At 39.5% G+C, this 17,056-nt stretch overlaps 1 protein-coding gene across 5 annotated transcripts in view; it reads right to left on the bottom strand.

Annotated features, from left to right (window-relative positions):
* Positions 1 to 17,056, bottom strand: part of LOC121323089 (methyl-CpG-binding domain protein 5-like) — a 52,992-nt gene that overhangs the window by 22,531 nt on the left and 13,405 nt on the right. Inside the window, exon 1 of one of the 5 annotated variants that reach the window (XM_041263836.1) lies at positions 7,170 to 7,263. The exons of the other annotated variants lie outside the window; for them this stretch is intronic. The gene's annotated coding sequence lies outside the window, so the exon portion shown is untranslated. Of the gene's footprint in view, positions 1 to 7,169; positions 7,264 to 17,056 lie in introns of those variants that run through there. 5 annotated transcript variants of the gene reach the window in all.

The raw sequence follows: 17,056 nt of genomic DNA on the forward strand, positions 1-17,056 counted from the left end.
GCCATACAGTGAAACCTCTGAAATTTGAAGATTAAAAAAAAAATCTATATGTTAGCAGAAGTAAATTGATTGGTTGTTCTACAGTCCTGGCAAGTGTCTTCTGTGTAAACCTGAACACAGCAGCCCAAGATACAGTAATGTTAGCTACAGGCCTGACAGCCAGGTTAACCCTTATCCTGGTTAACAATGTTGCATACTGGTTGAACTGTACTGTAAGGATATGATTATATCACGGTGGTCACAACTTTCACAAAGTTTAAGCGGTTAACGAAGTCAAATAAAAGATGAATACACTTACACAGAACTACAAAAAAAAAAAAAAGGCAAAACGAAATTCTAAGCAACTAGCAGAACAATATCGCAAACAAATTCATGAAAATGGAGGAAACAGCTTTAAATGGGGAAACAAATGTGAGACTGCATGCAAAAAAACCCTTAGTTTTCTCCAAACAGTAATGCTCATGCACAGATTTTGTTTTAGTGTCTGTACTGTAAATCCAATAATAAAATGTCTTACTATGTTTTTGTCAGTCCTGCAGGAAGCGAACTGGAGAACTAAACAGAGGCGGGTTATTGTTGATCATCGCAGTTAATTTAATGACGGAAGGAAACATGGTGAAATTCAACCAATGGATAAAAGCTGGACCAGCAAATTTCACTCCGACAGGGCACGTATTTAAAACTTAATGTCACAAATCATATGTTAATCAAATACGCCCCCTATAATTATCAAAAATAATTATTCATGAACCACCTATGTTGTTTTGTAATACAATAAGAAAAAAATAAATAAAAAAATTGCCGGATGAGTCTGGACAAAGCAGTTAATTCAACTTAAATAACATGCATATGCCGTTTTGTGCTGTTTTCTGCAAAAATAATAAAAATGATTGTTCCTGAATCATTTAGCCTATGGTTTTTCTGTAAATAAAAAAGAAAAAAGAAAAAATGGTCTGGAAACATTATAATGTATTTTAAAAAATAGGGAAACTATAAGGAAAATTATTTTTGATATGTGGACTATGGGAGGTTTTAAGACAAATCAGACCTCTTCTAATAACACATCCGGGCACTTTTGTCTTAGACTGGAAGCAACTGTGCCAATTAAAAAAAATATGCTAGTCTACTGGTCTTAGTTCCTTATAAGTTGTACCTTAATTCTGTGAAACAGCCTGCTTTACTGCCGCGGAACTAAATTACAACATGAGTTGCCTTTTTAACAACAGTACTTGGTGGAGGTGGCAGTTAACACAGGTTGAATCAGTTTCTTGATTATTGATGCCTGTATTGTAAGTCAAGCAGCTACAAGATAGTACACAATGAAGAAACAGTCAGCAGAGCCTGTATACATTTTTGGCAATCGTCACGTGATCGGTAGTCTTTCCAAGCTTTCTCTTATTGTGTAGAAGACAAAGAAAGCATAAAAAGGTATTGATTGGGTGACTCAAAAGAACCATGACTATCACCCCAATTTTAAATACAGTATGCATGACCTGCTGTTGACAACACATACCCAAAACAGCAGTAATACTGCAGCATGCAGAGAAGATACAGGAAGCAGTACGTTTATAGATGATTAGCAGCTATTTATTATGCAAATTTTATTTCATGAATTAAATTTACAATCACTTCAATTTAATAAATCATATCCAAAACTTATTTAGCAAATTAAAATTCAAAATCATAGAATTCACCTTCTGTAACGAGAAAATAAACCTAAAGATTCCTTCTTCCCGAGCCAGTGGGTTAGATTACATTTCTTCCTAAAATAAAGAATTAAACATATAACCTTGCCAGCTTTCTTATAAAAACACATCATTCTTTATATACCCCCCAATTTGCTTTTTCACATTTATTTAGACAGTCTTTGTACTAGATTTACAATGAAAACAGAAGGTACAGTAGAGTGCTATGACAGCAGTGCTATGATTTCTAAAAACCATCCTGAGAGTGGTTCAATAATTATTTATAAGAGGTTTCCCTTAAGATTGCCTCAGAGCTTAAAAAAATGGTAATAATCTGTGCTTTTTTTTTTTTTTTTTTTTTACCGTATACCCTACCCCCTCATTTCTCAGACGACTGCGACCACCACCAGCATTATTGGCTCACTGTCACTGAATTAATACTATAAACAACAGATTTTAAGTGAAATAAAAATCTAACTGTCACAGAGACGGCCGAAGTGGGCGGCGTCAGACCCAGGAAAAGGAATTAACACAAAGACAGATGATGTGAAATGATGATGACGCTTGCTTGCGCCGGTTTATTGTAAATAAAAGGTTTAAACACGAAAACAGAAACAGGACACGGCACTGGTAGCCAAAATAAAACAGACAAACAAAAACGGACTAATACTTAACAAAACGGTGAGCAGCTAGACACACAAACAAACAAGGTGAGTTTTAAATAAACAAGTATGGTGCTGGTCCCACCAGCACGTAAAAGCAATTAAAATATCTAATCCTCCTACCCTCTCTCTCCCGTTCTCCACTCACCGAACACCCAACCGCGAGTATGTGACAACGTGCATCTATATATACTGTTGTGCTGGGATTCAATTACCAATTAATTATTCACTTGAATCCCAGCACGTGAATTAATAAAGTGCAATTCCCCGTGCTCACATATTACTACATTTTACTTGCACGTGAAGTGCTGTGCAATCCTCGTGCCTAAATACACATATACATTTTTAAACACTCGTGTTACACAGACCTGTTTATATCCTGTGTACCAATGTCTATACACCAACATTTAAAACACACCACACGCAACACATAACAGATAATATACACAGGGGCGGGCACTTTGTCACACTAACATACAGTAATTTTATTAAATAAACTTTATACTTTTTAAATATAAAACATAAAAATAGTTTTTGTTTTGCCAACAAATGATTATTTAATGACAGTGTGCCCCTTTATAAACTGTTGTTGGGAGACATAGGTAAGACTATGAAATTTGCATTCCTCCTAACGAGAATACAACTGCTAGTGTAATGGAATTATGAGGCAAATGGGTGCCATTATCATACCACCTTACAGTATAACCTGCATAAACGGCCACCTTATATTTTAATGAGGGAACACTGTAGGCACACATTTTCAGTATATTCAGGAGGTGAATTCTGTAGTATGAAATTGCACTTGTGAGCAGTAGCTGTCAGGTACTTCATGAAGTATGGCAACATAAACCCAATTTTTACAAACCACAACAATGTTGTTACAGATAATTTGTATACTGTAATAGTAATAGTAGTAATACTGTACACCAAAGTATTACTCAAACATAATGCATTTCAAGCCCCTTGCTGTCCTGCAGTTCAGTGTACATGTTTACAAATGTTTGTAAATGTGGAAGCCTTACTTAACATACTGTAGGGCAAGACTTCCATGTTCTGCAATAGATTTGTTTTGGTTTAAAAGTTGTGCATTTTTTAGTGGTTGTCTATTTACTAAAACTTTTATTAACAATGTACTGACCAAACAACATGTTTTGTTCTTCCCCAGTAACACTGATTGTTTATTACAATAGAAAGATAGCTACAGTACAGTAAATACATTACACCGTGTAACAATTTTTTTATTATTTTTTTTGTTCCTGGGTAGTAAGTGTTATTTCCTAATTGCTTATGCCTCAAAAGTATAGAAAATGGCTATTATTCCCCACAAACGTTGCTTTTGTGACCAGGACAGTGATATTTCAAAATATCACTATTTCCAATGGGAAAAGGGCAAATGTGTGTCTTTTCGTTCACATAAAGTCAGAAAAAAACAACATATGAATCCAAATTAACATGTATTTATACTAAAGTAATACAAAAATGACTACAAAAGATTTAGAAGTGAGTAGTTTTTCGAGATTTACGATTATACTGTAAATACCTTTTGTAGGTAAATATCTTTTGCAGTCATTTTTGTATTACTTTAGTATAAATACATGTTAATTTGGATTCATATGTTGTTTTTTTCTGACTTTATGTGAACGAAAAGAACCGTTTTCCCATTGGAAATAGTGATATTTCGAAATATCACTGTCCTGGTCACAAAAGCAAAGTTTGTGGGGAATAATAGCCATTTTCTATACTTCTGAAACATAAGCAATTAGGAAATAACACTTACTACCCAGGAACAAAAATTGTGTTACATAGTGTTATTCATGTATTCATTTTGTTATGGCATTTTACTTTAAGCCATCACAACTTACCATAACAGGCAAATGTTGTAGTCTGCTGGGGGCTGCAATCTGGGCTCCGATACAAAAAAAATGACTTGTAACAGGTAGCCAACACAGCAGCTGCAGGTTTGTTTTGCAACACAGCAATGGACCGGACAGGAAATAAACTCACACACTGTAACCAGCGTTACACACTGTAATTCAGGCACTGTACATAAGAGAGACAGGGTGTATTTGACCTGCCCCAATTTCAGTGTAAAGTACACGCTTAACAGTATTTAGCCTATGTGCTATACATTAGAGTCACAGGACGCACATGTACACTTATAAGCTCCCAAAACAAGCCCCCTCCTTACTGTACTGTAGCCCCCTCTTTACCAAAGAATAGGTAAATAGACTTCTTTACCTATTCTTTTTTTTTTTATATTGCATTTAATCTCTGTAGTACCTCTGTAATGATACAGATACCCTTTAGTTATTTTCCACATCTGAGTTTTGCAGTACACATTGCCATTCGGTTACAAATTTTATCAGCTTAATCATACTCAAAAACACCCTCCTGCACTGTAGATGCGTGTTGTTTATTAAAGTCTTCTAATAACTCAGATGAAAGTATGGAACAGCGTACTTTGTTGTCTCTATAGGAGGCATCGTTTTAAAGCTGTGGTACTGTACAACACAGTGGATGTCTATCATGTCATTGCATTCTAGACCATCTAATTATGAGATCTTTAGGAAGACTGCCTGGCCGTTAAGAGAATGGCCATTCTGAATACAACAGGCCCTATAGTAATATTTTAGAATGGTAGATGGTTTAAGGCCATCAACAACCATGTTCCTAAGCATTGTAGATGTACACAACGACATAATGACAGCAAGTTCTAGATTTAAAAGATAATGCAAGTACAGAGCACAGTGCCAACTCTGCCATTCCAGCTGGAACATGCAAGTGACGTTTCCTTTCCAAATCTTAATTCATGTTTGCTGTTGAGAAGGTCAGGAGATGCCCTCAAGGTATTAATAATAAACAAGTCTCACAGTAGGTCAATATATGAAAATAGGCAACTTCTGAGGAAGAAATGGTCTAAACAAGCAGCCAATAGTTTTGAGAAGCCTGAAGCTACTATATGCCTGTGGCAAAGTGGCTGCTGATTGTGAACAGGTGCTGAGGTGATGCAGTGCAGGAATAATCACAGACAGACAATTGTAATCCAGTTAGGAAAAGGGACGTTTTATTTTTGTAATTCCTGGTCTGGCGACCAAACAATAGGTATCAATGAGTAAAGCACAGAGAACAAAAGACAGGGATTGCAGCCCAAATAATAAACACCCATTATCCGCCCCACAATAATACTAGCCACAGTCACCAGTCCGGGTGCATGCAGTAGTGCTCGTGGTGGGTGATAATTATTTATAGTGACTGTGGTGAAGTGTTGCTCTGGCTTTGTGCTGGCCCAAGGCGACAGTGCTGGATACGTGTTAGCAGTCTGGTGGTTTACAAACATAGACAATTACTAACAGATATAAAACAAACAAAACACACACGAATATTCTTTATACACAGGTTTCTCTGGGTCTCTCACGGTCCTTCTAGTCTTAATCCAAAAACCAAGCGAAGGAGTAGATTGCGATTCTCCAGCCCCTTTTATGCTGTCACATATGACCCCTTGGTAAACGAGTGCAGTTGTCTCTACAATCTGCAGCTGCTATGTTGTTCCCCTTCTGGGTCAATACGTTCTTGCAAAGGAATCTCACCTTCTTCCAGACTGACCGACTTCCCGACCCTTAGAAAGAACTCTCAGGCCAGCCCGTTCAAAGAACTCAAGTTTCGCTGCTTAGTACCCTCACAGGTCGGGAGGGAGCTTTACAACCAACATTGATTATATTTCTGTCGCATAGCCCACTGCTTAGAGTGGAGCTGAAGGAAGACTCGGCTGAATCTACCTTTCCCATTACTCCCCCCTCCCTGGAAAAATAAACCGCATTTTGATGGTCTTTCTCCCCATGGTGTACCATATGGTACATGAAGGGTTGCAATGCCAGACACCACCGAGTTATCCGGGCATTGCTATCCTTCATTGTGCTTAACAACTTGAGTGGGGCGTGGTCTGTTTTCGAGATCAAATGAATGCTGCAGCAGGTAGTTTAAATGGCAAAAAACACTCCTTTTTGACTACGGAGTAGTTGCACTCCCGAGGTAGCATATTTTTGTCGAGATACAGTATCGGGTGTTCTACTCCGCCTACCTTTTGGGACAAGACCGCACCCAAACTCACGTCTGACGCATCGGTGTAGAGGATGATTCTCTTGGTAAAATCAGGTGTGATAAGAGTGGGGGCCTGGCACAGTTTACATTTAATAGTATCAAACGCCCCCGGACACTCAGATGGCCTTTTAATCAAATATGGAGCACTCTTTTTGGTGAGTTCAACTAGAGGGTTAACCACTGTGGCATACTCGGGGATAAAGCGGCGGTAAAAAACAGCTAATCCCAGTAGTGATCTCATCAAAGTCTTGGTCTTCGGGATTGCCGTGTCGACCAAAGCCTGGATTTTGGTGACCACACGTCTCACCCTTCCATTTCCCATTAAAAATCCCAAATATTGAGTCTCTGTTTCTGTAAACGCACATATTGTCAAGTTGGCTGTTATCAGGGCTGCCCTTAGAGATTGAAGGATGGCTGTAATCCTAGCCAAATGCTCTCACCAGGTGGCACTGTAAATCACCACATCATCAACGCTGCTGTATATTCATTATGTGAGCTGAAAGGCAGCAGCCGCACCATATAGCCCAAATTGCACGGTTTTGAAATAAAACAGCCCTTCTGGTGTTGAAAATGTGGTTTTTACTCTAGAACTGCGGGTTAAGGGGATCTGACAGTATCCCTTTGTCAGGTCCAGAGTAGAGATAAATTTCGCCTTTTCCAGTCTGTCTAAAAGTTCGTCGACCCGAGGCATAGGGTACGCATTGAATTTGGCAATAGCATTTACCTTCTGGAAGTCTACACAGAAGCGATTGGTGCCGTGTTTCTTGGCCACTATGAGAATTGGACTGCACCACTCGCTCTGGGAAGGCTCAATCACCCCAAGTTCGAGCATGTCCCATACCTCTTTGCGAACGCCACTTCGTCGACTTTCTGGGAACCGGTGAGGTCTCTCTCGTACTGTGACACCTGAGGGAGAGATAATGTCATATTCAACTAAGTTAGTTCTGCCGGGCATGTCAGAAAAAACATAGCTGAACTCCTCAATAAGCTTATGTGTTCCCGTGTTTTTTATGTTAGGAGTCTGTGGACAGGTGCCTAAATCATCCTCTATATTGCCTAGGGCTATAAATAAGACCTCTGTTGCTTGCCAGGGCTTTAATAAATTTACATAGCCTGAATCACTTAATATGGCTCCTGCCATTTAGCACAAAATTTCGATTCTGATTAGGGAAGAAGCAGCATTACCTTGTCTCCTGGTTTAAAGGTTCGAATTAGTGCATTTTTGTTGTAATGCTACTGTTGTCGGTGCTGAGACGATTTGAAGTTGTCCAGAGCCAAACAACTGACCAAATCTAGGTGATCTCTTAGTAGTAGCGCATGCTTCACCCACCCCTCTCTCAACAGATCAAGGATGCCGCAAGGCTGCCAGCCGTACAAGAGCTCGAAGAGGGAAAACCCTGTCGAACTCTGCTGCACCTCTCTCACTGCGAAAAGGAGGTAGTGGAGAAGCCATGGCCAATGTTTTTGCACCTGCGTTACAAACTGTCTCAGCATCGACTTCAAGGTCTGATTAAACCGTTCCACCAGACTACCCGTCTGTGGATGATACCGACGTCCTGATGGGACATATTTTTTATATTTTATATACTTGCTGTAATGTGTTAGACAGAAAGTTGGTTCCATGATCAGTCAAGATCTCCTCGGGGACCCCTACTCTAGCCATAATCTGTACTAACTCGGTGGCTATTGCAGCAGCACTAGTGGATCTCAATGGATGTGCCTCCGGGTATTGCGTTGCATAATCTACCACTACTAATATATGTGTATACCCGGAGTCAGAAGGTAGCAAAGGACCCACTATGTCCATTGCAATCCGATCAAAAGGAGTGTAAATAATTGGCAGTGGAACCAAAGGGGCGGGGCGCACTCGACCCAGTGTTACTCGCTGGCAGTCTGGGCATGTGGCTACATATCTCGACACATCAGTATGAAGAACTACCCAATAGAATCGAGCCAATATCCATTCCCTTGTCTTGTCTTGTCAGGGATATCATGCGCCAGCCTCTTGACCTCAGTCCGACAAGACTGGGGAACCAATAATTGTTACAGGCTTTCCTCTGCCCGTGGCTAGATTTACCCTATACAGTAATTGCCCTTTGATACTGAAGTGTTTATATATTAGCTCCTCAGCGCCATCAACATCCTTACCTTCAATAGACCGGACCTGCCCCAAAGCATGCACTACTGATAGGTCAATATGTTGGCCCCACACTATATCTCCATTTGAGCACCACATGTCCGGTATATTGAGAGGGGCCAGAGTAGCATCAGCCCTGGATGGCCCAGTAACCTCACCCTCTAGGTTACACTGCATTCCGACTCCCTTTGACTGACGTTTGAAACCATTCAAGCACTCTCCTACCAGACCACAGCCTTGTCACAGTGATGCTCCCTCCCATTTTGCGATCCTTCTCTCTTTATTCGTTTTTCTAGGATGGAAAATAGGAGAAAACATTTCAGCTTGAAAAGGAAGCACATCACCTACTCGTTCCCTTTTCTTTTTTTCTGCCACGTTTACGTGTGCGGCTGAGACTGTCATTATTTGCATTAATTATTTGAATTTTGGCCAGTCTCGGCCCAGAATAACTGGGTGTGGCAACCTTTCCGCCACCCCCCCTACCACCAGGTGACGTTTTATTGGTCCTACCGATAAATATACTTTTAGGATGGGGTATGCTGCCGTGTCTCCATGGATACAGGAGATGGCTACATGACCTCGTGGCCGCCACGACACACCACCTAAGAGAGCTGTTCTAAGTAAGGTTTGCTCACATCCCGTGTCCACTAATGTGTGGGTTTTCACATTACCTAAAATCACATCAATCCTACAAGGTCCCTTCCGTTCATTTTCCCCACGCTTAACTATCTCAGGTACCCAATTAGACCCGGCCACATCACACTCAATGGCAGAGGGGCATGACCTGGCCAGATGTCCCGGTTGGTTACACCTAAAACAAGTTGGGGGGGCAGAGGTAGCAATGGTTAGGTATCTGTCCCGTTGCTGGTATGACAACGGGGCAGAGGCAGCAACTCTACCCCAGCTGGAGTGCCAAACTTGGTCTCTGTGGATGGTGGTGGAGGAGAGAGAAGAGATAGTGGTCGGCTGTTCCGAAAGGCGGGAACCGACAGTATCCCGGTCCAGACAGAGATTAAGGAGTCCTTGAAGTCCTCGGCCAGTTTCACAGCATCTTCCAGGGTGTCGGGGTTGTGGCGCAGTATCCAGGCCTGGGTATCAGCGCCGACCACATGGCAGAACTGCTCCACACCACTGCTTCCCCCATTTGCAGGTTGGTTTTCTTCTCAGGGGTCAGCCAATGTACCTTGTGGTCACACAACCGCTCAGTAACCACCCTGGGACGTGTCTCAGAGGATCTTCGGTACTCCCTGAACCGTACCCGGTGGGTCTCTGAAGTTATGCTGAGATGGCAGAGAATGGCTAGCTTGACCAAGTCATAGCTGGCGGAGTTGAGGTTGCTCATAGCCTGGTAGGCTGCCTGAGTCTCCCATATCAGACAGGGTCTCAGCTGGCTCAGGTAGGCCTCTGGGTCATCCTCCACCGACATCTTCATCACCCGAGCCTTCGGTGTTGATATTGCTGCTGTTATGGTAGGGACTATCCGTTCAATGAGTGCAGTGTAGCGCTTCTCTCCTCTGTGTTCTTTCTGCTATCCAGCGTCTCCAGCAGCTCCACTAGTGCATTGCAATCCATTTCCCACTACTAACACCACGTGTGGCTAAGTGGCTGCTGATTGTGAACAGGTGCAGAGGTGATGTAGTGCAGGCATAATCACAAACAGACAATTGTAATCCGGTTTGGAAAACTGACGTTTTATTTTTGTAATTCCCGGTCTGGCGACCAAAAAATAGGCTCTGGCTACACACATCAATGTGTAAAGCACGGAGAACAAAAGACAGGGATTGCAGCCCAAGTAAACAAATGTTATCCACCCCACAATAATAACAGCCACGGTCACCCCACTGGGTGCGTGCAGTAGTGCTTGTGGTGGGTGATAACAATTATTTATAGTGACTGTGATGAAGTGTTGATCCAGCTTTGTGCTGGCCCAAGCAGACAGCTCCGGATACGTGTTAGCAGTCTGGTGGTTTACAAACACAGACAATTACTAACAGACACAAACAAACAAAACACTTACAAATACAAAAAAAAAGTGAAGGAGTAGATTGTGATTCTCTGGCCTCTTTTATGCTGTCACGCATAACCACTGAACTGTCAGGCCAGCAGGTCCAAAGGACTCTAGTTTTGCTGCGTAGTTGCCTCACAGGTTGGGCGGAAGATTTACAACCAAGATTCATTATATTTCTGTCATAATGCCCCATTCTCTCTGCAGGGGCCCACTTAGTGCAAGAATGTTTACATCTTAGTGCATGTCTTATAAATAAGGTGACCGGATTTTTAGTTGTTAAACTGGGACAGTATGGAAATATTGTGAATAACTTCCAAATCACCAAATTTGGGTTACCAAATTAAAGAGATGCCTCTAAGGCAGCTTATTTACATATTTTTTTAAAGGTAAAATCAAACAAGAACGTGGTTCTTTTTTTTGTAAACTTGTTTAGTAATTAGTTTTGTAACTATTTGTATCATACAGTATTCAACTAACAATGTAAATAATCACATTGGCACCAGGAGATCTGAAACTATTGTATTTCATTATTGCTAAAAACAATATAACATGTATACTTAAAGAAATAAATGTTCTGAAACTTGCAAAATATTTTTACAATATGAATTTCACAAATGTGAAAATAAGTAGTTCACAAATTATTTTTGTATTATTCACGAACATGTTTGCTCTGTAAACATGTCAAGGTAATGTGACATGACAGCATTGATTTTCGCAATTGTCGCCTATAGCTACACACTAAGCAAAGTCGTTTGCCCGCAAATCTACAAATATCATGGATGAAGAGAATAATTTCAACACAATACAATAGTAGCTGTATGAGTCATTGTTAGACTACAGTAGTCTAACCTCTTCACACAGTGAGAGTGATGACTCAGAGGAGGACAGCCACCAGCTCGTTTAAGCAGCAGTCAGTGGGTAAACCCGCCCACAATTCTCTGTGATTGGTTGCAAATATAAACTTTCCTACAACCTTCTTTAGTCACATCAAGTGTTGTGCTGTAATAAGTTAGACATGATAAAAACACAGCAGCCTGCATGAAAATACAATATATTGTAATTTCTATTACCAGGGCAACGATGCTCTGGGAAAAAGAGGGACAAAATGAGCATCCCAAGAAAGGTTTTGGGGACACTGAGACCAGTGTTCCAGAAGTGGGACTATCCTGACCAAAACAGGGCATCTGGTCACCTTATAAAATAAAAGTACAAGGAAAGATTTTGTGACAGCCAATAATGGAAGCTAGAATGCTTGGTTATTATAATTCAATTCCTGGCTCCGGTCATTTTTTTATTCATAAACCCAGTTGGCAAATGACACTGTAGTCACTGTAACAATATAAGATGCAGCACAATGCAAAAAAGAATAGCTAAAGCCGGCACAAATGTGTTTACTTTTATTAACACACCTTTTGAAATAATGAACACTCCACTGTAGCAAATCACCACGGGGCTTGTGGAATGTATTGTAAATGTTGCCAAATTCGCTTTCTAACAAAAATAAATAAAAACATGCAATATACAGTTATGGAGTTCAGTCACTAGCAGTCAGACTGACAGAATATAGAGAAAAAGGGAATACCTTAACGTGAGAACGGCTCTTTGTTTAGGGTAGATCCTACAACAAACCTTCATGAGGTCCTGTGACACTCATGTTACAATATGATTTGAAAACATCACGTGTTATTAGGCTCTAAAAATAAAATACATGTAAATACATTAATGTCAGAGCCGTAAATCGGAAACGGCAATTGTTTTTGCCACAAGAGCTGATGGCTGAGTTCCAATAAAATAAAGCTACAGTCTCCCGAGTGGCACATCCGGTAAAGGCACTCTGTGTGGAGTGCAGGATGCGCCCTATAGTCTGGAGGTTGCTGGTTCGAGTCCAGGCTATTCCACTGCCGATCGGAATGGGCGCTCCCAGGGGTAGCAAGGATGAATCACTCAGTAAAGCCTATAACCAATTCAAAATATGAGGGAGGAAAAAAAGAAGTAGCAAAAAAAGGCTTTGCCTTAATGCACTGTAGCTCCCAAGGACCTTGGCCTTGAGCTAGGATACTAACTTGCGCAGAAATAGACAATAGTGTTTTAGTTTGTTTAACACCTCTCACACTGGAAATAGGAATAACTGCAACATTCATTGGTCTATTTCAGGAAAATTATAAAAGTTACAGAAACAAGCAGACATTATTTATCTATCACTGTTTTCCCTTGGAAAATGGGTGTACGGTTACACTTTCATCAAAGCTGGAGTAAGTATTACTGTATAGAAATTCTGTTTTTGTCTTTTTTTTTTTTAATATACAGATAAATTCATATTGCAAGTCATTATTTTCTTTCCAACCCATGTTTTGACTGATCAGCTTCGATGTCACTATTGTCAGCTGGCATTGATATATATTAAAAGACTTCACATTTTGCATGTGCCCACTGTACAGTTTATGAATATGAAGAGAAAAATGATGCATTGGAGTCCTAAATCAGTATATATTTACGCAGCTGGAACATCAAACATACAACAAAGATGGTATTACCTGCCATTTCAGTTTGCACTTTATTTTGCAGACTGCAGCTAAAAAAATGCATATTGCCAGAAATCATTCACTGCCCACAGACATGTTATCGTAGCATGCTTTACAGCAGAGTTAGGGCAGGGGGCTTAATGTAATACACTGTACCTTAAAATATTGATTTACTTGGTGGTGTAATCAATATTCAAAAACATGCAGACAGCGCCAAAAAGACTCTGCTTTCTCACAAGCAATCTCATAAGTTTCAAAAAGCAAGCCGTATATTGCAATAGGTCAATTAAGACAAACTCTTTGTCAACAAAGGTGATGAAAAATGAAATGATCAGCTGCTTAACAAGACATTTGTTTACTCTGGCAATTGAGCTGTAATGTAATTAATATACAGCTCAGAACCACAATGTCTCCTCCCTCCCCTGCCACTAACTGTCTACATGCAAGGATATACAGTTATATACAGGATATACAATGGGACAGAAAAATACTAATGGGGGAGGGGCAGGCGGCCTGCGAGAAGATCCAAACCAGGGAAAGGAAACATCGCAGGAGGAGTATTGTGCAACCACAATCACAAAAAAAAAGCAGAAATTCAGGTTCGGAAAAAAAAAAGGCTGAATTTTATAAATACAAGATCAGTTTAGCACTAATTGTATAACAGTTCTACTAGGAAACCTCAGAATTACAGAAAATAAATCGATCTTATTCTGTTAACAAAGTCACTCTCCATGGAAGATGTTGTCTGTGGCATAAAAAGGTGCTGTACAGAACTTTTTTTTAGTTTCTTTGACACTTTAAATGCAACACATTTTTATAAATGAATACAAATAAATCTAACCAATTTCAATTCAGGACTAAATTGCTTTGTAAAAGATGACTGGGTTTTCGTTAACAAGCAACACGCTTTTACAGTATATTATCATACAAAAACATAATACTTCCAAAACTTTATGTCACCTACAGTAGGCTTATAATACGATAAAAAATCGAATTATTTATCGATTGGGACACAATGATAACATTTGAATGAAATCGAATATTCCTTGAAATTAAAAACGTGTCTTGTATATATTAACTTACTGTCAAGAATGTGTTTACAACAATTATTCAGGCAGAGCTGCGGTACATTTTTTATATATTTAAAAAAAATATTTTATATTGAATTTGAATGTTGTGAAGAATAAAGCTACTTATTTGTATTTAGCACATACTTCAGGCAACTTAAAATAAAATTCAAACACTTTTTTTTTTTTTTTTCTCATAATGCATGTTTTAAACAAAGATTTTCTGCCAAATGTTCTCAAACAATGTTTCAGGCAATCTCAAAACAATCAGGCAGAGATACAATCCAAACTTACTTTCTTTAAAATATATTTTTACCAGGTTAACTGAAATTATGCAAATAAAAAGCACACAGGTTACAGATTCACTGTTTTCAGAATTTTATTTTATGTACAAGTAGTAACCTTATCCAATGAAGGTTGCAGCCAAAGAGAAACGGAAAACACCACACTTTACTACAGAAGTACAAAAAAAAGAATCACAGCGTCAGGAGAAACAGACATGCAACTGCTTCTGATATTGTGCAGGAGCTAGTTGAAGAATGTGGTGTTAAGGTGCCAACTCAGCAAAAAACCATAAGAAACAGAATGAAAGAGAAGGAGTTCAGTGGCTGGGTACTGTAGCTAATAATAGAACCAGCCCTCCAGCAGTGTAGACAAGAAGAAAAGACTAGCTTTTGCCAAAAATACCCCTAGAAAGTAATTTGGTCAGATGGGTCCGAACTGAACTCGGATAGGAGAGTGAAGGTGTGGAGAAAGTAATCAGAAGAATTTGAAGAGGCGTATCTGCAACCCACCATGACACATGGAGGAGGTAACATTAAAGTCTGGGTGTTCATGGCAGCTTTAGGCGTTGTTGAACTTTTACTAACAGAAGACAACATAAAGGGAAAAAATTTACAGGAATGTTCTACAGGAGAATAGGAAGTCGTTAACTAGGAATTTAAATACAAGAAAGTTTCTGTTTCAACAAGATCAGCATCCCAAACACACACCTAAACTTGAACAAGGGCAGCTGGCGGGGAAAAAAAAGTGAACTGGATGAAAGACTGGCCCCCACAGTCACCAGACTTCAATCCCATTGAACATTTGTGCAATTAACTAAGTTCCAGGATGAAGGGAAGAACTGTTAAATCTAAGGTTTAACTATTGAAAAACCTGCCGGAAACATGGAACAGTACTGAAGCAGACGTTTGTACGTTGGTGTATAGCATGACACAAGTATAGCAAGCTGTTACTAAAATAAATAAATTTATATTACACACACAGAAATAAAAAGATAAATAAATATTTACTTGCCTCAATAATTGTTTGAGCAAATCTGGCATAATATCTTTGTTTAGTAAATGTATTACAGGATAAAAAGCATTTGAATTGATACTGAATAAATACTATATACAAAGTAGTATTGTAGCTTTTTCTTTGCAACATTAAATACAATATAAAAGATTATCAACAAAAATACAGAAATGTAGCCTGCACTGTATGCATGTTTCAGACAGACACTCAAATTGAGCTAGTTTAAATACTGTAGGTAATTTACATTTTGTACAAATTCTCAGAAATTGACACAACACTAAACAATAAAAAATACAAAGCGTTTACTTGACGATGCCCTCAAAATCCAAAAGTACAGCCAGTGGAGTAGCGGGAAACTCTGTGAGCACTGATCTTAAAAAGAGAAATTTAAAAAGTACAAAGAGAATCTTCACTTTCACAACTGAGTTCTCACTTTGTCAACATGTTCACAACAAAGCTAGAAAAAGCTTAGATATCCAACATGAATCATCAGCCTTCACCTTAAAGTGTACAGTACAGCAATGCAAAGCCAGTCAAATTATTTCCAGATTGCAGGAATTACAGGAAACTCCCACTATTTACAGGATACATTAAGAATTAAAAGGTGTTTTTTTTCTTCTTTTTTTTCCTACTGAACATTCCTTTCCATCCACATTACATTTCTAAATGAAGACACAATGTCCTCATCAGCAGCAAGAACTGAAAATGAACTACCTTTTCAACAAAGGGTTAGTTGTACTAAGATGGGCCAGTCGCAGCGCAAACATACTGCAATTTGCATTGCGACAATTCGCAAAGTATACATTTTGTCATATGTACTAAGAACAAAATATGTTGCTGAAAAGAGCCCCACTATACTAATTAAAATATTTGTTGTGTCTTAAAGAGATCTCTAGCATTTTACACTGCGAGAGTCCTGCAACATTGTTCATAAAAACAGCAGGAGTGGAGTTGTGGTTTGCTGCAGCAGAAGGTGCCAACGTCTATACGTGCAAGGGTGCAAGAATCAAAATAACATGGTTTGTTAAATGTCATCTGTACAATGCATTCTGTTTCTTCTTCATTTTACATATATTCACACACACACACACAAAAAATATATATATATGCAACGATATGAACATCGTACATCGATATTATGCATGTATTTCGATATCAATAATATCGAAATCTTCCAAAATACAGAAAACTATTATAACACAATTGCAATATGAAACATATACATATAGGCTTTAATAGATATTTACATAAAAAAAGCAATAGTCATCGACAATTTTTTACCCGGTTTCTCTCTCCAATTTTGTATGCCCAATTATTATCTGTATCCTCGGCTCACTGGTTGCAAGCTCCCCCGACTGGGGAAACAGCGGCTGGAACACATGTCCTCCGAAACGTGCTACTGCCACTCTGGCATTTTTCACACAGATCCACAACGAGGTCACCAGACCTACAGTGCCAGAGGACAACACAGATCTGGCGGCTCCACTGCAGAACCATAGGCGCCCTATCGGCCACAGGGGTCGCTGATGCGCGATGAGCCATGGATCTCCCTGCCGACCTAAGCCCACCCACCCCGGGCGG

The sequence above is a fragment of the Polyodon spathula genome, chromosome 11 (genome assembly GCF_017654505.1).
Source record: "Polyodon spathula isolate WHYD16114869_AA chromosome 11, ASM1765450v1, whole genome shotgun sequence".
Lineage (NCBI taxonomy): Eukaryota > Metazoa > Chordata > Actinopteri > Acipenseriformes > Polyodontidae > Polyodon > Polyodon spathula.